General features: G+C 43.6%; 4 non-coding genes across 4 annotated transcripts; all 4 read right to left on the bottom strand.

Annotated features, from left to right (window-relative positions):
* Positions 1–12055: 12055 nt before the first annotated feature.
* TRNAK-UUU (transfer RNA lysine (anticodon UUU)) lies at positions 12056–12128 on the bottom strand. Its single transcript has one exon. It is a non-coding gene; the product is annotated as a tRNA-Lys (tRNA).
* Positions 12129–14881: 2753 nt separating this feature from the next.
* TRNAK-UUU (transfer RNA lysine (anticodon UUU)) lies at positions 14882–14954 on the bottom strand. The gene has a single exon. It is a non-coding gene; the product is annotated as a tRNA-Lys (tRNA).
* Positions 14955–17616: 2662 nt separating this feature from the next.
* On the bottom strand, positions 17617–17689 carry TRNAK-UUU (transfer RNA lysine (anticodon UUU)). The gene has a single exon. It is a non-coding gene; the product is annotated as a tRNA-Lys (tRNA).
* A 1695-nt stretch (positions 17690–19384) lies between these two features.
* On the bottom strand, positions 19385–19458 carry TRNAK-UUU (transfer RNA lysine (anticodon UUU)). Its single transcript has one exon. It is a non-coding gene; the product is annotated as a tRNA-Lys (tRNA).
* Positions 19459–24572: the final 5114 nt, after the last annotated feature.

Genomic DNA, 24572 nt, shown 5'->3' with positions numbered 1-24572 from the left:
GGCCCGTGGCTGGTGGCGGCCCCCTAAGGGAACCCGCCCCCGAAAGGGGCCCTGACCTGGAAAGCATGGTCTGAAGGCTGGTGGACCAGCGCCTGGCGGGATCTGGACCATGGCAGGCGGCTCCGGAGGTGGCACCCGGTAGGCCACGGACAATGCCCCAATTAGGACCTTCAGTGGGGGCAATTTGGAATTCCGGAGGCAAGCACCTTACCAGGTGAGGTGCTTTAATTGTAGCCGGCTGGGTCACCGTGCACGGGAGTGTCGAGCCCCACGCCGGGACGGACCCCAGCAGCCGGGACCATCAACTCCGCCTGGTACGGGTCGGACTAGTCGACCCCAGACACCCCCTCCCCACACCCCCGTCAGGGCCCGAGAAACTAGTAAGTGCCGAACATACAGGGCCATGTTCGGTAGTAGGGGATGGTGAAGCGCCCTCATTGACGCGACAGGTCATCTATTGTGGCCAAATTCGTACAGGTAGCTTGACAATTCGGTGCAAATTTGCTGGCGTGGGGGTAGACGCCGTAGTGGACACAGGAGCTAGCGCCACGATCATAAGCCCTTTAATCCTTAATTCGAGTGCAGATGGCTAGGATAAAATCCAGCGTCTGGAAAACCATCGTTTGCAGCTGGCTACCGGGGTAATGGCCCCCATCATAGGCCGTGGTTTTGTAACCCTCAAGTTGGGGTCGGTAAAGAGGGAGATAGAAGTTTGGGTGGCAGAGATGTGCGACCCATGCCTATTCGGGTTGGATTTGTTGACTGCCAGTGGTTGTAAAATCGATTTGTGCCGGGGGACCCTGCAAGTGGGAATAGATGAGCTGCCATTGAGAGGGGTGAGCACGGCCGAGAGGACGGAGCTGGAGGCTTCTGAGGCCGTGACCATTCTCCCGAGGGCCGAGGCAATCGTGCCGGCCCGATGGCTAGCTCGCCCAACATGGCAGGAGTCCTGCGGCCTGGTCGAACCGGTGGTAGCGCAGTCCATCCCGGGTTTAGTCGTGGGCCGCACCCTCATAAAAACGGACGGGCCGGTGGTGGCAGTCCGAGTAATTAATATTAGTACGAAACCACGCACTATAGGACGAGGCACGAAGATAGCCGGCTGCACCCCAGTTAATGAAGTCGTGCCAGTGACGGACGAGAACGTCCAGCCGAGCCAGCCCCAGAGGGGGTCTTCAAAAAGTAGTAGGAATTGGCCCGATCCCATTTGTGAGATGGTAAATCGTAGTAGTGTAGAGTTTGAGGGTACCCAGAAGGAAGCCTTACACAAATTAATTGAATCCCATTTGGATATCTTCTCCTTGTCCTCCGAGGATATTGGACGTACGGGCCTGGTGAAACATCAGATCCACACCGGTGAGGCCCGGCCTATTCGTCAGCCCGCCCGACGGCTCCCTTGGAGCAAGAGGAAGGAGGGTGACGGGCAGGTAGAAAAAATGCTCGATGCAGGCGTCATCGAGCCCTCGGGAAGTCCTTGGATGTCACCTGTTGTGCTGGTCAAAAATAAAGATGGGACCACGCGTTTCTGCGTGGACTATCGCCAGCTAAACAACGTGACACTCAAAGACTCGTATCCCCTGCTAAGAATTGACGATACCCTCGATGCCGTTGCGGGCTCAAATTGGTTCTCAACATTGGACCTCATAGTAAGGGCATTTTATGAGATATTTCACAAATCTGTTAACTAAATTGTTACCAAAAAATTTCTTCACCAATATGTTTGTAAAGGTGTGTAATAACATGTGTTAAAATGTTGAAGGTCAACTCCCGTGGGAGACCCAGAAAAAAGCTGTTGAATTCGGGTACCGAAAAATTATTTTCGAGAATTTTTATTTTTTTAAATCGGCCCTTAAGTAACTTATGAGGGGTCAAATAAGGGTTTTTCATGATTCTGAGTTGATTGTTAACATTTATATTTCACCACAGACACTCCTTTGTGGAAAAATAATTTCTAAATATATCTCATTTTCTACTTTGCAGGACATGGAGTCTAGCAATATGGATGAAGACGTTACTCCACCTGTGCTCAATTGCTTCATCTGTGCACGCTCGGATACACCAGCTGAAAAGCTCATACAGGCAACTCCAAAGGGATACTCAACTTTATTGAAACAAGCAGAAACTGTCGAAAATGTTACTGTTGTGGAACGTATGAAGGAGGCTCAAAAGGAAGGAAAACTGAGGTACCACCAGAAGTGCAAAAATGATCTGTACAACAACTTTGTTGCAACCACCAAGACGTCAGCTCAAGCATCAAAGGCAGAGAAAGAGTCATCAAAGTTGAAGAGAAGACGCACTACTTGTGAGTTCAGTTCATCAACTGGCTGCAGTTCTAGAAGATCACAGTCAGTTGACCTCCTGTATAAGGATGTATGCATTCTTTGCAACCAACCAGCCCAGCTCTACAAAAATAATCCAGCACAAGCTAGAAAGAAATACAGAGTGCCAGATAATTTGACTGCAGATACACTGAAGGCAAGCTTGCTGAAGACAGCACGGAGTCGCGGGGATGACTGGGGCACTGAAGTCACTGGACGCCTGGAAGGGATCAACGACTTGGTAGCAGAAGAAACACTGTACCATTTGCGATGCAAACTTATGCTTGCGAGAGGTGATAGTTTGTCCAAGACTGATGAGGAAGGAAAAAGGAAGAGAGGACAGAGGAGTATTGATGAGGAGCGAGAGGCAGTTTTTATTGAATTCTGCGAATGGTTAGACTCAGAATTAGAGCATGGGGTAATGAACATGGACCAAGTCCATGAAAAGCTGCAGGAGTTTGATCAGTCACCAGAGAAGAGCCTTTCTTATTCAAAGCATTGGCTAAAGATAAAACTTCTAGAGAAATACGAAGACACCTTGTATTTCACAACACAGGAAAGAAGGGCAGATGTACTCTGTCTCAAAGATGGCACCGACAATATTCTGCGAGGGCATCATGCTAATCTTGACCATGGAGATGAGAAGACTCAGATCATAAAGACGGCACTCAAGTTCATATCCAATGATATTGCCTTGATTGATTTAGGTCCAAAGTCATACCCCACCACACACAGTATGACTGACATCGATAGTCAGCTGACACTTGTTCCTGCAAGCCTTCAGATGTTCTTGAGACCGATTGTCAAGACAGACGAAAGAGTTGCCGTTTGGGGGCAGAATTTAATTAAGGCCTGTCGACCTCGGTCTGGAGTATTGCCACACCAAATGGGGCTTGCCATACAACTTGATCATAGATTTGGGTCAAAATGGATGCTCAACAAGTTCCACCGGCTGGGATACACTGAGTCTTACACGGAGACACAAAACTACAAATACTGCTTCCTTAATAGTAGGAGTGGAGATGATGTTCCAGATACTTCTGGCACTCTTGACACCGTTGTGGAGGAAACCGATGAACAGATCAACGATGAGGTTGCGGTTGATGCTGCGCTTGAGGATCAATCAGTGATGACAGCCAAAGTGCCAGTTGCCTGTATGAGCCTTTCAGCTGGTGTATCCGAGCGTGCACAGATGAAGCAATTGAGCACAGGTGGAGTAACGTCTTCATCCATATTGCTAGACTCCATGTCCTGCAAAGTAGAAAATGAGATATATTTAGAAATTATTTTTCCACAAAGGAGTGTCTGTGGTGAAATATAAATGTTAACAATCAACTCAGAATCATGAAAAACCCTTATTTGACCCCTCATAAGTTACTTAAGGGCCGATTTAAAAAAATAAAAATTCTCGAAAATAATTTTTCGGTACCCGAATTCAACAGCTTTTTTCTGGGTTTCCCACGGGAGTTGACCTTCAACATTTTAACACATGTTATTACACACCTTTACAAACATATTGGTGAAGAAATTTTTTGGTAACAATTTAGTTAACAGATTTTCATATGTTTCCCTTACTACTCAAGAGTGGGTATTGGCAGGTGGAGATGGATAGGGCAGGGATGGAGAAACTGGCATTTTCCACAGGTAAGGGGCTGTATCAGTTCACTGTGATGCCGGTTGGTTTGTGTAACGCCCAAGCCACCTTTGAACGATTGATGGAGCATGTACTAGGTGGCATGCCATGGCAGTCATGGCTGGTGTACCTGGATGGCGTCCTGGTACATGCTAAAACATTCCCCCAAGCCATAGCTAATTTGGACCATGTGTTTGGATGCCTCAGACAGGCGGGGTTGAAGCTGAGTCCGAGTAAGTGCACTTTGTTTGCTAAAGAGGTGGCCTATCTAGGTCACGTCATTGGTCGTGAGGGGGTAAAAACAGACCCAGGAAAAATTGCAGCGGTAGAGGAGTGGACCGCACCACGTACCATCAAGGAGGTGCGGGGATTTTTGGGACTCTGCTCCTACTAGCGGCGCTTTGTGGCAAAATTTGCAGAGTTGGCCCGGCCCCTTCACCGGCTTACGGAGAAGGGGACGAGATTTAATTGGACAAAGGAGTGCCAAGAGGCCTTCCTAGCATTGAAAGGGTGTTTGACATCTGCACCCATTCTAGCGTACCCCACTAGTGACGGGACATTTACCATGGACACGGATGCAAGCCAGGAAGGATTGGGCGCAGTTTTGTCCCAGACACAGGGGGGCGTGGAGAGAGTGATCGCGTATTATAGTCGGGCCATGAGTAGGCCCGAGCGAAATTATTGCGTTACTCGTAAAGAGTTATTGGCTATGCTGGCTGCCATGAGCCATTTCCACTCGTACTTGTAAGGGCGGAAATTTCTGGTTTGAACTGACCATTCCTCCTTGCAATGGCTCCTCCAGTTCAAGGAACCTGAGGGCCAAATTGCAAGGTGGTTGGAAAAGTTTCAGCAGTACGATTTTAGTGTGACCCATAGGGCCGGGAAGGCCCATGGGAATGCCGATGCACTCTCTCGACGTCCTTGTTTGGAGGAAAACTGTAAATTTTGTGCGAGACACGAGGAGAGGGAGCAATTAGCAGACTCCACCCCTACCCTCGTAGTCCGTGCAACCCGGGTGAGAGGGCCAATTTTGCCACTAACCGCAGACGAAGAATTCTGAACATTGGCTTGGAGCAAGGCCCAGCGGGAGGATCCCGTACTGGGACCGGTGTACGAATGGGTTCGATTGGGACAAAGACCTAATGGGGAAGAGGTCACCCCCCTCGGGGCGCCAACAAAGGCATATTGGGCTCAGTGGCAAACCCTGGAATTGAAGGATAACATCTTGTACCACAAATGGGTGGAGGTTCCCTCTGAGAGAACTTCCTGGCTGGTGATAGTCCCAGACAAATTTAAGAACACCATATTACAGCAGGTGCATGGTACCTGCTCCGGCGGCCATTTGGGCAGGACAAAGACAACATCTCGGGTCCGCCGGAGGTTCTATTGGGTAAATATGGGGCACGATATAGAGGACTGGTGTCGGAGATGCGACGCCTGTACTGCTAAAAAGGGACCAGCACAGAGGATGAGGGCCCCTCTTCAATTATACCAGGTGGGGGCCCCCCTTGAGTGGGTGGCTATGGATATTCTAGGACCACTACCCCGCACCCACCAAGGTAACAAGTACATCCTCGTTGTTATGGACTATTTCACCAAGTGGCCGGAGGCCTATGCCCTCCGCAACCAAGAAGCCGGGGTGGTGGCACAGGCCTTCGTGGAAGGATTTGTATGTCGGCATGGGATTTCGGAGGAGCTGCACACCGACCAGGGTCGAAATTTTGAAAGTCAATTGTTAAAAGATGTGTGCAGACTCCTGTCAATTAGGAAAACCAGAACAACGCCCTTAAGACCTCAATCTGACGGGATGGTGGAAAGATTCAACCGAACCCTGGTTCAACAATTGGCATTGTTTACCACCACCCGTCAGTACGACTTGGACAAACATCTCCCGTATTTGTTAATGGCCTACCGAACTAGCCAGCACGGAGCCACCGCATGCAGTCCAACATTGCTGATGTATGGGCGGGAGTTGCGGCTCCCGCCGACCTGCTATGCGGTCCCGTGCCAGAGTCCACTGATACACCGCCAAGGGAGGGCTATGCACGTCACTTGGAGGAAGGCATGGAAAGGGTCCACGCCTTCGCATGCCGCCAGCTTCAGCTGGCGGGTGCCAAAATGAAGCGCAGGTACAACCACTAGAGCCAAGGGAGTCAGTACGCTCCGGGGATGAAGATTTGGTTCTTCAATCCCCGGAGGTGGAAGGGCAGGTGTCATAAGCTCACCTCTCCCTGGCAAGGACCGGGAGTCGTCCTGTCGCAAATATGTGACGTGGTCATTAAAATCAAAATGGGGCCACGAGCCCTCCCTCGGATCGTCCATGCCGACCGATTAAGACCCTACACCGGTGAGCAGGCGCCCTCATGGATCGCCTCGGCTTTAGAGGCCGAGGCAGGACCCAGTACATCTTATGATGGGGGCTCATAGTGCGAGAGGACTGGGGGTTGATAGGGGGGAGTAGTGCCTGGTGTAGAGGGATGGTAGCGCTACCATCCCTCACTTTTGGGGCACATGAGCAGTAGAGTATGGGGTTTGGCAGTGTGAACTAGCCGAGGGCGGGCTAGGATAATTGTTAGGGACTTAGAAGTGACTTTAGGAGACTGAGGTTTAAGTAGTGACATTTGTACAGGTAGAGGGGATGTAGTCAGATTAGGTGTATGATAATGACGAGGGATGTGCTTAGTATAAGGGAAGACGGGGAAAGCACCAGTATTAGAGGGAAGTAGTTAGTTAGATGATGCTGTGTGTGTGAATATGGGAAGGAACTTGGTGAAATGAGGCATTGGTCGAGAATGGTTGTGTGTGTGAGTATGGGAAGGAACTTGGTGAAATGAGGCAATGAACTTGGTGAAATGAGGCAATGGTCTGGGATGACCAGAAAAAGTGTATGAATGGTGTATTGAGGACATGTGTAATGGTGTTGAGTGAATGACTTGCATGGGGTGCAAGTGAAGAATAGTGGTGTGGAATAAATGGTGTGGAGTAAATGGTGTGTGGAATGAGTGTTGTGGAGTGCATGGTGCGAAGGAGTGGATGGGGGAAGATAGACCCCTTCACGAATACCTGGGGAGGGTAGTTTAAAGTTAGGTAGAGGGAGTAGGTAAATTGTTTGGATATTGACATCTGTGGTGCAGGGAGTAGCAAGTTGTTGCTTTGAGGGGTGCATGAGTGAGTGGAATGGCTGGGCGTGTGGGCTTAATTAGTGAGTATGGTTAAATGGGCACTCCGCCATTGGTAGTCTGTCGGCCAGGTGAGGCCACAGGTAGGCTCTGGGAGCCAGTTTTGTAGTGTTCAGTGGGGCCCGAGGATCCAAAGGAAGGACCCAGGTAGCCCAATGCCAGAGAGGGCATTAGCGGGGTGAGAGAGCCAAGAGGGCCTTCCCCAAGTTAGGGTAGTCGCAGGAGCTAGGCAAGCTCGGGTGGCGACTTCCGTGGCGGAAGTGCGCAGGTAAGTAGGACCTGCTGGTAGAGCCACACGACCCAGCCCCGAAATTGTGCGAAGGCACAGTGTTGAAAAAACGGGGGAGTGAGACCCCAAATTTGGGAGGCACCACAGGATGGTCAATGGGAATTGGTTTCTAGAACCACATAGTTTAAAGATGCCAATTAGCAGGGCAAGACCCCGGGTAGTTTAAAGAGTTCATGTTATTGGAGTATAGTTAGGATGAAATCTCTTCGCACCATACACATCCACTCACCAAGGTGACAGGACTCCGCACCAGGTTTTGTGAACTATTTGGAATGAAAGACGCATCTCGACGTGGGTGAGACATTGTGTGTATTCCATCCCTTCCTTCTTGGGAGGGAATGGCTAACGAATTTGAAATTAGGGGGAGATATGGGAGACAAGACGGTAGAGACGGAATTTGAAAAGTGTAAATACGGGGAGGGGCAAGGGTAGAGTAGGTTGACATGGGGGGTCACGTACGGTTAGGGACGAGCTTTCTCCGCTCGCTCTCCCACGCCCCTCATGTCGCATTACCTTGTGATTATGTGTACCCTTGCGCCCTTGCCCCCGCTAACCTCTGCTTTGTCTTTCCTCCCCACCCATGGACCCATTATCTTTTGTTGAGGGGAGTGTGCAGGTACCCTGAGCTGTGTGGCTGCACCTTTGCGCTGCACCCTGCTGCCTGTTGCCTGCACCGGTACACCTATGGACCACACGTTCTGTGGCCTGGCACCTTTGCTTGGGCAGACAATCGCTGCAAGTGTTATCTTGCTCCTGCGGACCACTGTGTTTTTAAGTGGCATCGATGCCATGCAGGCGGACAACCTAAGTTGGCCCTGCTGGCCGGAATAAAAACGGACACGGTTTGTGCCTTTTTATTAATTCCTTTGGTGTGTCAGGAAAAGAAGACTGTAAGCTTTGATGATGGCACACCGAAGATGAAGTAAAAAGACGTCGCGGCCCAGCAGCCAAGCACAAGAAAACATTCATTATTTTGAAATTTGATTGTGCAATTTTTAGTGATGATTGTGCATGGTTGAAATGTGATGATTGTGCATTGTTGAAATGTGCTTGTGCATTTTGGTGCCTTTTTGTGCATTTTTTTTTTGTGCATATGGGTGTATGGTGTATTGGTGCAGTGCATTGCATTTGTGTTTCTCCTTCTCAAAATTTCTATTCTCTTCCAACAAAAGAACAGGTCCTGGGTTGTAGTATTGTAAATAATTAGTAGTCTTGCAAATAACATGCTCCGCACCGGCTTTATGTATAGTTTGAGGATTCTTTCCGTAATTCAGTTAATTGTGGGCGTGAGTCTGTTAGTTAGTACACAACGCAGTAGGTGGGACATATCTAGTGTTTAAAACTGTTGCACTCAGGGTGTTAGGTTAAATGTAGAGGGAAACTACACCTAAGTGTCACACTAATTAAAAAGTAGTCCTGACCCTTGCATCAGAACCTTTCGGGCTCACTGGTGTGTGGGTTCGGCTCGGGAACGAGCCTGATGAAGGAGGGATGCAGTGTTGCGGTTCTGAGAAAGTGTACATATATGATTAACAAAGGTTAAAGGTTTTGCCCCCATAGTTAGTCCACATGCAACACGTAGGCCACCTTAGAACATTAGTTATGTCATAGTATGTGTAAGAGTAGGCCATTCCCAATAGTGATACCTGCGTTGTGTAAAGAAATAAATAAGAGTATGTCCCATTCATTTTGCGGCACACCCTCCAAATCGACCTCGTTGGGCAGCATCCAGTCTGCGCCCCATTGTCCCTCGCATTAGGATGCTCAAACCAGCCAAATGCCACGAGGTAGGCCTGGAAAAGGGGGCGGAGCGCGAGGTCGGGATGTGGCCACGTCAAGCAGACGTCAAGGGCGGAGCCGGTAAGAGCCAACGAACCAACCAAGGCTCGGGTGAGGGGCGTGGTCAAAGCGCGGCTGGCAAATTCCAGAGGGTTCGCTGGGCGGCGCTATTTAAACACGCACGCCAAGCCCTTCCACAGGACTTGAGGATATTCGCGCATTACAAAGGACTTGCACAATTTGCGCTTTGCATAAGGGCTCGTGAGGGAAGCCAAGCCTTGGAATTGTTGTGTGGAGGACTTATGCGCTGGTATCAAGAGGTGAAGAGGACTCTCATGCGAAAGAATTGATAAGGACTGAAGGAATAGACGCGCTTTGCAAGCGGACTGTTCAAGAAGAGTCGTGAGGCAAACGCATCAAGCAGCGCGTTCGAGTGCATTTATTACATACGCGACCATGGTCGCCAGTAACCGCCAGCCTACCTTTTGCCGCATTCCACCCTATAATTGTCCGATCCACGCCATCGACACGCGTGGAGCGCCTGCCGTCTGTCCTATCATCTACACCGCCGTACGAGTCGGGGACCCGGAGGACGAATTGTGGACGCCATCCCTGGACCCTCAACCCCTGACCATCTACATCCCCGTGTGATTGTGTCTGTGTGTGTGTGGGCCCGTTTGTCCTGGGATAAGTTAAGACTGTATAAGCTTCTCTGTGTGTGCTTCTCTTCCTTCCCGTACAATTGTAAATAAACCAATCTGTTCTTCCTGTCTTTCCTGATTCGACCGTATCAGTCTTTTCCTCCATTGGGTAAGCGTGGCACGATTCAGAACCGCTCAAATCGGGTTTAGTACCTGTTAACGGCCCGGATCATGGCTCGCCATCGCTCGGCGTTCCCACTACAACCGTGGTTCGGGCGGGGTTATTTCCTTGCTTTCTGGGAGGCGCTGGTAATTAGGTAATAGGAATAATTCGGCCTACCACCCTATTCAGCGCTGACCGGAAGGAACGTCATAGCCCCGGATCACATCGACTAGATAAGAGACAAGGGGATTAACCCCCCTTGGTAAGGGGAAGGCCGATGTTTGAGATCCGCACAATATTAATTATAAGGAGTATATTAATATTTTTCATGAATGCCGATTGTTGAGTCCTCGAATAAGTAAAAAAGGGGGTTTGAGGGACTGTTTTGCATGTGTTGCCATCAGACAACATTTTGAACAGCCCATGGGATAATAATTATATTCATATCATTGTTTTACCGATTAAGAATTTTTTATTTTTGCACTGAAGACACATTAAAGCTCATGGGTTGAAAACCAATGTCATCCTGAAATTTAGCAGTGAAACAATCCCAAGTTGACCAGAGAAACACTCTTCGTATGTGAGAGATGGGGTTATGAGAATGTTTGTTCACCAATGTTTGAGATTTGAAGGGAATAACCCTCATGGATTTGCAGCAAGCAAAAATATATTTTCCCTATTTTTGACGATTTTTATTTTATTTTTTGTCTTTCAGTGCTATTTTCAAACTATTTTTCTCCAAAAAGTAGCATAAAATAGGTTATCCTTTCTTATTTTTAAAAGTATTTTCTGGACTTTGATGGTTGCAGTGCTATTTTTTCATTGCTTTTGCTTTACTTTGTTTATTTACACCAATTTAATTTCTACCTTTTTACTATTTTTCTGGATCATTTTTATACCATTTTAATTTCTACTTTTTTGCTATTTTCCTGCATGAGGTTTTTTTACACAAATTTCGATGTTATTTTTTCACTATTTTTTCTATTCTTTGTTTTTTCTCACAATTGTTTGCGATAATGTTTTACTATTTTCGTGGAATATCACTTTTTTAAACAAATTTCATTGCTATTTTTTCACTATTTTTTCTGTGCTTTTTTTCTCAAAATTGGTTGCTATTTTTTTTTTCGATTTTTCTGGACTTTCTGATATGATATTTCTGATATGTTTTTTTCTGAACATATTTTACACTGATATGTTCACTATTTTCGAAACAGGTAACAAAACATTCAATGACACATGCACGCATGATGATGTTTGCATTTTCAATTTTTTTAAATGTTTACTCCTGCCGACAATTTATGTCCTGCAATTTATTTTTATGAAAAAAGACAATGTCTATCTTCGTCGAGAACAAGGAGAAAAAGACATAAAATGTCAGCCACAGTGGTTGCACGAATTTTGTCCGCCAGTTCGCAATCTATTGTCGAATTACAAAAACAAAATATTCTGCATACGTATACTCTCATCCATTGTCTTTGTGCCAAGTTTGAACAAAATCAGTCCATGCATTTTCAAGAAATGGTTGGGAACAGGTTTAAGGTACAAAATGGCCGCCAGTCGGATCTCAAACAAAAAGACGTGCATATTTAAGTCATGATTCATCATCTGTGTGCCAATCTTGAACAATCGGTAAATGTGTGTTCGAGAAATAGATGAGTATATGTTCAATATCTGGGTTTTTTTAACAACTAAAATGTCCGCCAGTCTTTCAGTCAGCCATCTTTGATCAAATCATGAAATAAAGTGAGGTGCTCGTGTACGCTGACATTTAATGTGCTGGTGCCAAGAATGAACAAAATCGGCCCGTGCATGTTCAATAAATGGTTGGGGAAACGTTTGAGCAACAAACACGTTCAAGTAACAAAATGGACACCAGTGGGACATCTTTCATCTGATCTCGAAACAAAATGATGCACACATGTATTTTATCATGCGTTGTCTTCTTGCAAAGAATGAACAAAATCGGTCCATAAATGTCCGACATATGGTTGCGGACAGACGCACGAGGACACAGACGAGACCCAATCTCAGTCCAATGGGGGCAAAGAAGCTGTGCCCAAGCAGGGATTTGAACCCTGGACCGTCAGATTAAAGGTCTGACGCTCTACCATCTGAGCTACCTGGGCTCTCACAAAACGAAGTAGATTTATTATAAGGAGTATATTAATATTTTTCATCAATGCCGAATGTTGAGTCCTCGAATAAATTAAAAGGGGTTTTTTGAGGAACTGTTTGGCATGTGTCGCCCTCAGACAACTTTTTGAACAGCTCATGAGATAATAATTATATCCATATCATTGTTTTACCGATTCAGAATTATTTATTTTTGCACTCAAGGCACATTGAAGCTCAGGGGTTGAAAACCAGTCATCCTAAAATTTCGCAGTGAAACAATCCCAAGTTCACCAGAGAAACACTTCGTATGTGAGAGATGAGTTCATGAGAATGTTTATTCACAAATGTTTGAGAGTTGAAGGGAATAACCCTCATGGATTTGCAGAAATCAAAAATACATTTTCCCTATTTTTGACGATTTTTATTTTATTTTTGGTCTTTCAGTGCTATTTTCAAACTATTTTTCTCCAATAAGTAGCAAAAAAATAGGTTATCCTTTCTTATTTTTAAAAAGTATTTTCTGGACTTTGTTGGTTGCAGTGCTGTTTTTTCATTACTTTATTCTTTACTTTGTTTTTTTGCACCAATGTTGTTGCTAATTTTTCGCCGTTATTTTTTATACTTTGTTTTTTAACAATCCTCTCCAAGAAGTTCTGTCGCTCAAGCTTTTGGGTCTCACTATCTGCCATCATCTTTCTTGGGAAAACCACATTTTCAAGCTGGCCTCCAAAGCCAGTCGCCGACTGGGCATCCTCCGTCGTGCGAAGTCCTTCCTCAGCACACCTGAGCTCCTCACCACATACAAGGCTTTCATCCGCAGCTCAATGGAATACTGCTCTCCCCTCTGGGCTGGTGCTCCTGCCTCACACCGAGCTCGGCTTCACACGGTTGAAACCAAAGCTTTCAGAATCATTGGAATCTCCTGTGATGAAGTTAACTCCGAGGGCCTTTCACTCACTCACCGCAGGCAGGTTGGTGGTCTTTCTGTCTTCTACCGACTCCTCTCCGGCCTTGATCCCCCAGCTCTCTCTGTGCTCTGTCCCCCAAACATTCCTACAGGTCGCACAAGATCTGCCAGCAACCCTATTATGGTTAAACTGCCAAAATCTGGGCTCTCTGCTCACCTTCACTCCTTCATTCCCCTTTTCTCCCGCCTCTGGAACAAACTCCCCCACTCCCTTCAATCCCACTCCTCCCTCCAGGTCTTTAAATTAGCTGTTCACCATCATCTCTTATCTTCCCCCATCCAAAACGTTGATCTTTTCTACCCCCGCTAATTCACCCCAGATACACTTTTTTTTTTTTTGGAAATTCCAACTTCTTTCCTGGAAGTCCTTGCAGTGTTCATATGTTTTATACCTCTCCCACCTCCCCCCAAGACCTCCCCCTCCCACATTTCTCCCGATGTCCCTGCTCTCAAATGTTGTGTTTGTGTTCTTCCCCCTCTCTCCCCATCTTGTCTACCACTCCCCTTATTTTTTGTGTTTTATGTGTCGGTTTGACTTTTTGTGTGATTAATGTTGGCTCTTTCACGAGCCTCGATCTTGTATACAAAAAAAAAAAACCCACAAAAAAACACCAATTTCATATCTATTTTTTTTTAAATTTTCCTGGACTTCGTTTTTTACACCAATTTAATGTCTACTTTTTTACTATTTTCCTGGACTTTTTTTTACACCAATTTAATTTCTACTTTTTTACTATTTTCTTGCACTCGGTTTTTTTTACACAAATTTCAGTTATTTTTTCACTATTTTTTCTATACTTTGTTTTTTCTCACAATTGGTTGCTATAATTTTTTTACTATTTTCTTGGACAAAATTTTTTTACACAAATTTCATTGCTATTTTTTTTTTACTATTTTTTTGTGCCAGGTTTTTTTTACACAAATTTCAATGCTATTTTTTCACTATTTTTTTATATGCTTTGTTTTTTTCTCACAATTGGTTGCTATAATTTTTTTACTATTTTCTTGGACAAAATTTTTTTACACAAATTTCATTGCTATTTTTTTTTTACTATTTTTTTGTGCCAGGTTTTTTTTACACAAATTTCAATGCTATTTTTTCACTATTTTTTTATATGCTTTGTTTTTTTCTCACAATAGGTTGCTTTTTGGGGGGGTATTTTAATGGAGTCCGATTTTTTTACACTGATATCGTTGCTATTTTCTGATATGTTTTTTTCTGAACATATTTTACACTGATATGTTCACTATTTTCGAAACAGGTAACAAAACATTCAATGACAAATGCACGCATGATCATGTTTGCACATTCAGTTTTGTAAAATGTTTACTCCTGCCGACAATTTATGTCCTGAAATTTATTTTTATGAAAAAGACAATGTCTATCTTCGTGGAGAACAAGGAGAAAATGACATAAAATGTCTGCCACAGTGGTTGCACTAATTTTGTCCGCCATTTGGCAATCTTTTGTCGGATTACAAACCAAAATCTTCTGCATATGTATACTCTCATCCATTGTCTTTGTGCCAAGTTTGATCAAAATCAGTCCATGCATGTTCAATAAATGGTTGGGGAAACGTTTGAGCAACAAACACTTTCAAGTAACAAAATGGACACCAGTGGGATCTCTTTCATCTGATCTCGAAACAAAATGATGCACACATGTATTTCATCATGTGTTGTCTTCTTGCAAAGAAAAAACAAAATCGCTCCATAAATGTCCGACATTTGGTTGAAGACAGACGCATGAGGACACAGACGAGACCCAATCTCAGTCCAATGGGGGCAAAAAAGCTGTGCCCAAACAGGGACTTGAACCCTGGACCGTCAGATTAAAAGTCTGACGCTCTACCATCTGAGCTACCTGGGCTCTCATAAAATGCAGTATATTAATTATAAGGAGTATATTAATATTTTTCATGAATGCCGATTGTTGAGTCCTCGAAGAAATTAAAAAAAGTGGGGTTTTGAGGGACTGTTTTGCATGTGTCGCCAACAGACAACATTTTGAAAAGCCCATGGGAAAATAATTATATTCATATCATTGTTTTACCGATTAATAATTTTTTTATTTTTGTACTCAAGACACATTAAAGCTCATGGGTTGAAAACGAGTGTCATCCTGAAATTTAGCAGTGAAACAATCCCAAGTTGACCAGAGAAACACTCTTCGTGTGTGAAAGATGAGGTCATGAGAATGTTTGTTCACCAATGTTTGAGGGTTGAAGGGAATAACCCTCGTGGATTTGCTGCAAGCAAAAATATATTTTCCCTATTTTTGACAATTTTTATTTTATTTTTGGTCTTTCAGTGCTATTTTCAAACTATTTTTCTCCAATAAGTAGCATAAAAATAGGTCATCCTTTCTTATTTTTTAAAAGTATTTTCTGGACTTTGTTGGTTGCAGTGATGTTTTTTCATTACTTTTTTCTTTACTTTGTTTTTTTGCACCAATGTTGTTGCTAATTTTTCACGGTTCTTTTTTAAACTTTGTTTTTTAACACCAATTTCATATCTATTTTTTATTTTTTATTTTCCTGGACTTCGTTTTTTACACCAATTTAATGTCTCATTTTTTTACTATTTTCCTGGACTCTTTTTTACACCAATTTAATTTCTACTTTTTTACTATTTTCCTGGGCCATTGTTACGTGCTCCTCCCCAAACCCCGGTCACGGTGTACCTCCGAGCCCCAAAAGGAGTCACGGCAGAAAGATGTGTTATAATGTGTGTCACCAATGGTGAAACCACACCAACCAATTGATACCAAAATCAAGTATTGTATTAAGGTCACACAAGCATAACAGCACAAGTACAATATGTTTCAATTGCACGACAAAAATACCATATAATTCCAATGATGGTACCATCAGTTTCTTATTCAATAACTCACTGTGCTCCAAGTGAGCGAAAAGAACATTCCCAAAGTCACTGTCCCAGCACCAAGCCAAAGACGATCCACGCTCCGGTGATTGCAAGAAAAATGTCGAATCGAGACCAGAATCCAAGTCGGCTGACAGTCAATGCTGCCAAAGAGGCGCAAAGGTGCACCCAAAAGGCGACTGGGAAATCACACCTTCGGGTATGAAAGTTCAGCGGCTCTCAAACGGAGAACCACAAATTCCCAATCGAAATCCATGTTACACTCGCAAACCAGGCTAACGGCTGGGTGCGGTGAAATGGCTGGAGCGAGGTGAAAAGGCTGGAGCGATACGAAATTGCGGGAGCGAGGCAAAATGGCGGGCGGGTCCGTACTGGAGGCGTACCTGCTCTCCAACGATTCTCTTCAGAATCAACCGCAAAACCCGACACGCAGGTTTATCTGTCACAGCGATAACCACTCTGTCACAGGAATCCCTTTCCCAGGAAACACAAAGTTCACTCATGACCCCCGTTCGCCAGCATCTCCTCGAGACCTCAAAGCAGCTCGGCTTTTCTTCCCGACCTCACTAGCTCTGCCTTTTTTTCCCTCCTCTTCCTCTTCCGGTTTCTAGTGATCCGGTTTCCGGTTTCTTTTAAAACACTAATTTTTTACCTTTTGAAAACAGTTATCTCCATTTCACTTAAACGATAACAATAATAGTACATGGAACCAAAAATGCTTACATGGGATGAAAACCACAACGACGGAAGCGACGAATCTGTAACACCATTTTTTACACCATTTTAATTTCTACTTTTTCACTATTTTCTTGCACTCGGTTTTTTTTGCACAAATTTCAGTTATTTTTTCACTATTTTTTCTATACTTTGTTTTTTCTCACAATTGGTTGCAATAATTTTTTACTATTTTCTTGGACAATAATTTTTTTACACAAATTTCGTTGCTATTTTTCACAATTTTTTCTATGCTTTGTTTTTTTCTCACAATTGGTTGCTATTTTTTGGGGGTATTTTCCTGGAGTCCGATTTTTTTACACTGATATCGTTGCTATTTTCTGATATGTTTTTTTCTGAACATATTTTACACTGATATGTTCACTGTTTTCGAAACAGTTAACAAAACATTCAATGACACATGCACACATGATCATGTTTGCACATTCAATTTTGTAAAATGTTTACTCCTGCCGACAATTTATGTCCTGAAATTTTTTTTTATGAAAAAAGACAATGTCTGTCTTCGTGGAGAACAAGGAGAAAACGACATAAAATGTCTGCCACAGTGGTTGCACTAATTTTGTCCGCCAGTTGGCAATCTTTTGTCGGATTACAAAACAAAATCTTCTGCATATGTATACTCTCATCCATTGTCTTTGTGCCAAGTTTGATCAAAATCAGTCCATGCATGTTCAATAAATGGTTGTAGAAACATTTGAACAACAAACACGTTCAAGTAACAAAATGGACACCAGTGGGACATCTTTCATTTGATCTCGAAACAAAATGATGCACACATGTATTTCATCATGTGTTGTCTTCTTGCAAAGAACAAACAAAATCGCTCAATAAATGTCCGACATATGGTTGCGGACAGACGCAGGAGGACACAGACGAGACCCAATCTCAGTCCAATTGGGGCAAAAAAGCTGTGCCCAAACAGGGACTTGAACCCTGGACCGTCAGATTAAAAGTCTGACGCTCTACCATCTGAGCTACCTGGGCTCTCATAACATAGAATATATTAATTATAAGGAGTATATTAATATTTTTCGTGAATGCCGATTGTTGAGTCCTCGAATATATTTAAAAAAAAAGGGGGTTTTTGAGGGACTGTTTTGCACATGTGGCCATCAGACAACATTTTCAACAGCCCATGGGATAATAATTATATTCATATCATTGTTTTACCGATTAAGAATTTTTTATTTTTGCATTCAAGACACATTGAAGCTCATGGGTTGAAAACCAGTGTCATCCTGAAATTTAGCAGTGAAACAATCCCAAGTTGACCAGAGAAACACTCTTCGTATGTGAGAGATGAGTTCATGAGAATGTTTGTTCACAAATGTTTGAGAGTTGAAGGGAATAACCCTCGTGGATTTGCAGAAATCAAAAATATATTTTTCCTATTTTTGACGATTTTTATTTTATTTTTGGTCTTTCAGTGCTATTTTCAAACGATTTTTCTCCAAAAAGTAGCAGAAAAATAGGTTATCCTTTCTTATTGTTTTAAATATTTTCTGGACTTAGTTGGTTGCAGTGAGGTTTTTTCATTACTTTTTCTTTACTTTGTTTTTCGCAACAATGTTGTTGCTAAATTTTCACGGTTATTTTTTGTACTTTGTTTTTTATCACCAATTTCATATCTATTTTTTTTCCTGGACTTCGTTTTTTACACCAATTTAATGTCTACTTTTTTACTATTTTCCTGGAATCTTTTTTACACCAATTTAATTTCTAATTTTTTACTATTTTCCTGGACCATTTTTTACACCATTTTTATTTCTACTTTTTTACTATTTTCTTGCACTCGGTTTTTTTTGCACAAATTAAAATGTTATTTTTTCACTATTTTTTCTATACTTTGTTTTTTCTCACAATTGGGTGCTATAATTTTTTACTATTTTCTTGGACAATAATTTTTTTACACAAATTTCATTGCTATTGTTTTACTATTTTTCCGTACCAGTTTTTTTTACACAAATTTCATTGATATTTTTCACAATTGTTTCTATGCTTTGTTTTTTTCTCACAATTGGTTGCTATTTTTTGGGGGTATTTTCCTGGAGTTCGATTTTTTCACACTGATATCGTTGCTATTTTCTGATATGTTTTTTTCTGAACATATTTTACACTGATATGTTCACTGTTTTCGAAACAGATAACAAAACATTCAATGACACATGCACACATGATCATGTTTGCACATTCAATTTTGTAAAATGTTTACTCCTGCCGACAATTTATGTCCTGAAATTTATTTTTATGAATAAAGACAATGTCTGTCTTCGTGGAGAACAAGGAGAAAACGACATAAAATGTCTGCCGTAGCGGTTGCACTAATTTTGTCCGCCAGTTGGCAATCTTTTGTCGGATTACAAAACAAAATCTTCTGCATATGTATACTCTCATCCATTGTCTTTGTGCCAAGTTTGAACAAAATCAGTCCATGCATGTTCAATAAATCGTTGGAGAAACGTTTGAACAACAAACACATTCAAGTAACAAAATGGACACCAGTGGGACATCTTTAATCTGATCTCGAAACAAAATGATGCACACATGTATTTCATCATGTGCTGCCTTCTTGCAAAGAATGAACAAAATCACTCCATAAATGTCCGACATACGGTTGCGGACAGACGCGCGAGGACAAAGACGAGACCCAATCTCAGTCCAATGGGGGCAAAGAAGCTGTGCCCAAACAAGGAACTTGAACCCTGGACCGTCAGATTAAAAGTCTGACGCTCTACCATCTGAGCTACCTGGGCTCTCACAAAGTGCACTATTTTTATTATAAGGAGCATATTAATATTTTTCATGCATGCCGATTGTTGAGTCCTCGAATAAATAAAAAGGGGGTTTTTGAGGAACTGTTTGGCATGTGTCTCCCTCAGACAACAATTGAACAGCTCATGAGATAATAATTATATCCATATCATTGTTTTACCGATTCAGAATTATTTATTTTTGCACTCAAGGCACATTGAAGCTCAGGGGTTGAAAACCAGTCATCCTAAAATTTCGCAGTGAAACAATCCCAAGTTGACCAGAGAAACACTCTTCGTGTGTGTTACATATTTATGGGAATGTATGTGAATTACTATTCAGGTCTTTGCTTATCAATGTGTAGTCGATTAAGAGTTGTTGTGGTTGGAGGGTCAGGAGCCCTTCTGGAAAAAGAGACCGGAAACGGAAGAAGAAAGACACGAGGTCGAGAGAAGCGACGAGGATTCTTCTTCCTCGCCCCGCTCCGACGAAAGGTGGGATTGATATTGAGCCGTGTGGAAAAGTGGCGTTCCCGAGCCCGTCTGGCGAGAGGAGTTACCGGGACGGATACCTGCCCGGTGGACGTCAAACTGTCGTGTGGCCGTGCACCGACCCAGCGTCTGGCACCGTTCGCGACACCGTCTAAAAAGACGCGTACGGGTCGCACGTTGGGGCCTAACACGCGTTGCAAGCGGCGTGGGGCTTTTGGCTTGCTTTCCCGTACCCGCTTCGCGTGGCCACGAGGGGCTGCAGCCGTGGTGCCTGGTACGATACCTGCCCGGTGGAAACACGTCCACCCGGGGTTCGTTCAACCGCCCGAGTGCGGCGACGCCGACCATCATCTTGGTCAGGAGGGGCCCAGAGACATTGTGCGCCACCGAGACCAAAAGGGGGTCGTGAGTACCAACGGGGACACACCTATATAAGATGGCCATCTTAATCATATAGGGAATTGATTGTGGATTGGGAATTGTTGATGGTGGTTTGTTGTGGATTGCTCGGGGAATATATCCGTGATTGTATCATTGAAATTGTATGATATCCTTACCCTGGAAATATATCATTGAACATCAGTTTCTCTTGGGTGGAATTCATAGGGATTGCGTTGCGAAAGCGCATATATAATACTACTTTCTGGCGAAGGTCCGCTCACGGTCCGGGGGTCACCGAGACCAGGTAGTCACCGAGGGGACCACGTAACAGTGTGTGACAGATGAGGTCATGAGAATGTTTATTCACAAATGTTTGTGAGTTGAAGGGAATAACCCTCGTGGATTTGCAGAAATCAAAAATATATTTTCCCTATTTTTGACGATTTTTATTTTATTTTTGGTCTTTCAGTGCTATTTCAAACTATTTTTCTCCAATAAGTAGCATAAAAATAGGTTATCCTTTCTTATTGTTTTAAAGTATTTTCTGGACTTTGTTGGTTGCAGTGCTGTTTTTTCATTACTTTTTTCTTTACTTTGTTTTTTTGCACCAAAGTTGTTGCTAAATTTTCACGGTTATTTTTTGTACTTTGTTTTTTAACACCAATTTCATATCTATTTTTGAATTTTTTTTTCCTGGACTTCGTTTTTTACACCAATTTAATGTCTACTTTTTTCCTATTTTCCTGGACTTTATTTTACACCAATTTAATGTCTACTTTTTTACTATTTTCCTGGACTTCGTTTTTCTCACCAATTTAATTTCTACTTTTTCACTATTTTCCTGGACCATTTTTTTACACCATTTTAATTTCTTCTTTTTTACTATTTTCTTGCACTAGGTTTTTTTTACACAAATTTCGATGTTATTTTTTCACTATTTTTTCTATACTTTGTTTTTTCCTCAGAATTGGTTGCTATAATTTTTACTATTTTCTTGGACAATAATTTTTTTACACATTTTTCATTGCTATTTTTTTTACTATTTTTCTGTCCCAGGTTTTTTTACACAAATTTATTGCTATTTTTTCACTATTTTTTCTATGCTTTGTTTTTTCTCACAATTGGTTGCTATTTTTTGGGGGTATTTTCCTGGAGTTCGATTTTTTTACACTGATATCGTTGCTATTTTCTGATATGTTTTTTTCTGAACATATTTTACACTGATGTGTTCACTATTTTCGAAACAGGTAACAAAACATTCAATGACACATGCACACATGATCATGTTTGCACATTCAATTTTGTAAAATATGTACTCCTGCCGACAATTTATGTCCTGAAATTTATTTTTATGAAAAAAGACAATGTCTGTCTTCGTGGAGAACAAGGAGAAAACGACATAAAATGTCTGCCGCAGTGGTTGCACTAATTTTGTCCGCCAGTTGGCAATCTTTTGTCGGATTACAAAACAAAATCTTCTGCATATGTATACTCTCATCCATTGTGTTTGTGCCAAGTGTTACATATTTATGGGAATGTATGTGAATTCCTATTCAGGTCTTTGCTTATCAATGTGTAGTCGATTAAGGGTTGTTGTGGTTGGAGGGTCAGGAGCCCTTCTGGAAAAAGAGACCGGAAACGGAAGAAGAAACACACGAGGTCAAGAGAAGCGACGAGGATTCTTCTTCCTCGCCCGGCTCCGACGAAAGGTGGGATCGATCTTGAGCCGCGTGGAAAAGCGGGGTTCCCAAGCCCGTCTGGCAAGAGGAGTGACCGGGACGTGTACCAACCCGGTGGACACGTCAAGTTGCCGTGGGGCCGTGCACCGACCCAGCGTCTGGCACCGTTCGCGGCACCGTCTACAAAGACGCGTACGGGTCGCACGTTGGGGCCTAACACGCGTTGCAAGCGGCGTGTGGCTTTTGCTTGCTTTACAGTACCCGCTTCGCGTGGCCACGAGGGGGCTGCAGCCGTGGGTCCCGGTACGATACATGCCCGGTGGAAACACGTCCACCCGGGGTTCGTTCAACCGCCCGAGTGCGGCGAAGCCGACCATCATCTTGGTCAGGAGGGGCCCATAGACATTGTGAGGGACAGAGACCAAAAGGGGGTCGTGAGTACAAAATGGGACACACATATATAAGATGGCCATCTTAAGCATCTAGGGGATTGATTGTGGATTGTGAATTGTTGATGGTGGATTGCTCGGGGAAAATATACTTGATTGTAGCATTGAAATTGTATGGTATCATTACCCTTGAAATATATCATTGAAACTCAGTTTTCTCTTGGGTGGAATTCATATGGATTGCGTGGCGAAAGCGCATATGTGATACGACTTTCTGGCGAAGTTCCTCTCACGGTCCGGGGGTCACCGAGACCAGGTAGTCACCGAGGGGACCACGTAACAGAATTGGGGGCTCGTCCAAATTACGATTTGCGGATTCGCAATTGGGTCTATGTCCGGGATTTAAAATTGTATAACATAATAAAATAATAATTTTATTAATTAAAATTTATTAATTAATTATTAATTGGTAAATTTTTGAGAAATTGTGGTAAAGTCTTGGGTGAAGGTTAACAGGTGTTAACGATAGTCACCATGGCGTTTGTTGCACAGAACTTTGCGGTAACACCTAGTGAGGCACAGTTCCGAGCGTTACTAAAAGCGGACCTCTTGAAATTGGCCAAACATTTTAACTTGGAGGTCCGAACTAATTTGAGGAAGGCAGAGTTGCAGACCACGGTGATACAGTCTATGGTGGGATTAGGAACATGGGACGAGTTAGCCTGGCAGTGGCTACCCGAAGAACCAGAAGACGTTGAGCTCCGGAAACTGGAGTTGCAATTACGGAGCCAGGAACGGATTAAAGAAGAAGAAAGGAAAGCAGAAAAGGAAAGAGCAGAAGAAGAAAGGAAAGCAGAAAAGGAAAGAGCAGAAGAAGAAAGGAAAGCAGAAGAGAGGAGAGAAGAGAAACAAGCAGAGGAAAGGAGAGTGGAACGAGAACTCCAGGAAAGGTTAGCAGAAGAAGAAAGGAAAGCAGAAAAGGAAAGAGCAGAAGAAGAAAGGAAAGCAGAAAAGGAAAGAGCAGAAGAAGAAAGGAAAGCAGAAAAGGAAAGAGCAGAAGAAGAAAGGAAAGCAGAAAAGGAAAGAGCAGAAGAAGAAAGGAAAGCAGAAGAGAGGAGAGAAGAGAAACAAGCAGAGGAGAGGAGAGCTGCAAGGGAACTCGAAGCAGAGGAGAGAAAAGCAGAAAGGGAATTAAAGGAACGTGACATGGAGCTTCGGCAGGAAATTAAATTCAAGGAGCTGGAGTTAATGAGAGAACGGGGAGAGGTACCACCCTTGCTGACGGGGTCGACACCTAGCCAGAACACCTGGGATGTGGGCAGACATGTGAGGCTGGTTCCACCGTTCAGTGAAAAGGAAGTCGCGAAATTTTTTCCACACTTTGAGAAAGTGGCTCGACAATTAAACTGGCCGGAGGAGGCTTGGACCATACTAGTGCAAAGTGTGCTGGTGGGAAAAGCTCAAGAGATTTATTCGGCGCTACCAATGGACCAATGTGCAGATTATGAGGTACTGAAGAAACACATCCTCAAAGCCTATGAGTTGGTTCCGGAAGCTTACAGGCAAAAATTCAGGAAGGCCAGGAAGAGGGAGAGTGAGACCCATGTGGAGTTTGCCAGAGTGAAAGAAAACATGTTTGATCGGTGGTGTGAGTCAAAAGGAGTCGGGAAAGACTTCGAAACGTTGCGTGACTTGATCCTGGTGGAGGAATTTCAACAGTGTGTCCACGAGGACATCAAAGTGTACCTGCAGGAAAAGAAAGTACCGAAGTTGTGGGACGCAGCCACCCTGGCAGATGATTATGCCTTAACCCACCGGATAGGGGTCCACGAACCTAACTCCTCGCCTAGATCTCCGCAGGGGAGGTGGGGAACAGCAGGTGCGGAGAACGACAATACATGGCGGCGGCCTCGAGAGGATTATGGGGACAACGCGGATACCCCACCTGTTCGAAATCAGAGGGCTGCGGGCCCAAGACAAACTTATTTTTCAGGGGGCCCGAGGCAGACCACGAGTTTTTCCTCTGGGCCTACTTGCGCTTTTTGCAAGAAACCTGGACACTTGATGTCCAGTTGTTACCTCATGAAAAGGGAAGACCCAGAGCGGAGTCCGGCTAGTACGACTCCAAATGCAATGGCCATTGTGAGAAATCGCCATCAAAAGGGTTACCAACCAT

The sequence above is a fragment of the Myxine glutinosa genome, chromosome 4 (genome assembly GCF_964187855.1).
Source record: "Myxine glutinosa chromosome 4, kmMyxGlut1.1, whole genome shotgun sequence".
NCBI lineage: Eukaryota > Metazoa > Chordata > Myxini > Myxiniformes > Myxinidae > Myxine > Myxine glutinosa.
Note: the sequence above shows the minus strand (reverse complement) of the source record. Positions and strands in the feature narration are given on the sequence as shown.